Genomic DNA, 1,852 nt, shown 5'->3' on the forward strand with positions numbered 1-1,852 from the left:
TATTTAAATCTGCAAGTCAGTGAATTCGTTGGCACTTGGCTGACTATTAATATAATAACGAGTACATGAACAAAACTTGTTGGTATAGATTGAATCTACTATTTAGTATTAAAATAGTACTTAGGACCATATAAACAATATTTTTCAACAATATAATATAAATCGCCATTTGACACCGGCTTACTGTACAGATGCATAGTATCACAGCGGCCCAGTGGTAATTTATATTTGTCTTAATTGTATATCTTATAATATATTCTTTATTCTTTTTGATATGTTTATAAAACGGATTAAATAACTGCTAGTCTGTTGTTATTATATTTGTCAAAAGTAAGTAAGTAAACTCGTAATTTTTAATGTCTAGTAATAATCATTATCTTCGCGCTTCTGTTTGTCAGTGTATGTACTCCTACAGAAATAATATAAATGTGACCCCAGACACAATTAAGTAATATCATTTACCTGTCCGCGCGTTAGGCGATAAAATTTTAGATAGTAAGAATCAATAATAGTAAGTTATTATCTTGTTATCGCACTTTCGCGGTCGCGACTCCGTATACGGAGAATTATGATGTATATATATTATATACATAAAATTGCTCACTAACACTAATGTTCATTTACGAGTAAACAGTTACTAACACAGTGACAAAATGTTTTTTGAAATTGCCTATACAATACTCCTTAATAAATGCTGGTGTAGAGGCCCCTTAACATAAATTGCCAATCAAATATCATTAAATGGAATTGATAACAATGTTTACTTTTAAAAATATAAAATGCTATTCAGGATTGTTTTTTTGTATTATTTTGCCATATATTAATAATAATACATTAATTAATTATTTACAGTGATTCTGATTACTTGGAAAACGTTAAGGAACTTATTAAACATACATATTTGGAGAAATCGGCACTAGGTAGGTCCTTTATTACATTAAATTCAACCGGAATAAATCAGATATTGTATAATAATGTTATAAAATATGTACTGATCAATTTTTGTTTACAGCTTATGCTAAAGAACGTCTCGCGTAAGTAATACTATTAAATAATTAAATAGTTTTATATTTGGTTTTATGAACAATAATTAGGTTTTAGGAATTTTAGAGCTATTTAGCATAGGCGCTCAATCAAATATAACTAAATAGACTTGATAACAATACATACTTTTAAAAATACAGCATGTTATACGTTTATTATTATTATTATTATTTTTTGGAATTGTAATTGTTTTGCCATATATAATTATTAATTCATTTTTACAGTACTGCTAATTTTCTTAAAAAAAAAATTATATTTGAAATTAATTTTTTAAGGCTTAGTTTTAATCCAATAGTCTAGCATTTAGATTTAATGTGTAAAACTAAAAATATTATGCACATATTTTTTTAACACAATACAATTTTTTATGATTGCCAATTTGTACGACAAGGAGCAGGTTTTTTGTTTTTAGTAATAAATTATTTATTGGTTTATAGGGCTCATGAGGCTAAACTGACTTCAAAAATTAAAAAAATTGTATCAATGAAAAAGCAAGATGACGTACGAAAAAAACATTCTGGGTAGTTTGACACATTTATTTTCTTTAAAAATATTACCAAAACATGATTAACGTATACTACATATTTTTTTCTGAGAGTAAAATAAATAATTATAATATTATTTAATCGATGTAACCATTTTTTTATTTTCTGTACCTATGTTTAAAACTTCTGGTCAAATCACAGGACTCAACTCAGGCAATGGTTAGCATGACATTACATGTGTAAAGTAAATTGTTAATGGCGCACCTTAGGGCGTAAGAATATGATATTTAAGACCTCCTATCCTACATGTGAGGTTGTTATTG

The 1,852-nt window shown here is 26.8% G+C and overlaps 1 long non-coding RNA gene across 1 annotated transcript; it reads left to right on the forward strand.

The window, feature by feature from the left end:
- The first annotated feature begins 854 nt into the window (after positions 1–854).
- On the forward strand, positions 855–1,596 carry LOC126838853 (uncharacterized). The gene is made up of 3 exons (XR_007685737.1): positions 855–920; positions 1,013–1,034; positions 1,482–1,596. It is a non-coding gene; the product is annotated as an uncharacterized LOC126838853 (long non-coding RNA).
- Positions 1,597–1,852: the final 256 nt, after the last annotated feature.

Source organism: Adelges cooleyi, unplaced genomic scaffold, assembly GCF_023614345.1.
Source record: "Adelges cooleyi isolate 19-005CV unplaced genomic scaffold, UGA_ACOO_1.1 ACOO_flye_CR_arks_rails_tigmint_CR_PRNA_30, whole genome shotgun sequence".
In the NCBI taxonomy this organism is placed as follows: domain Eukaryota; kingdom Metazoa; phylum Arthropoda; class Insecta; order Hemiptera; family Adelgidae; genus Adelges; species Adelges cooleyi.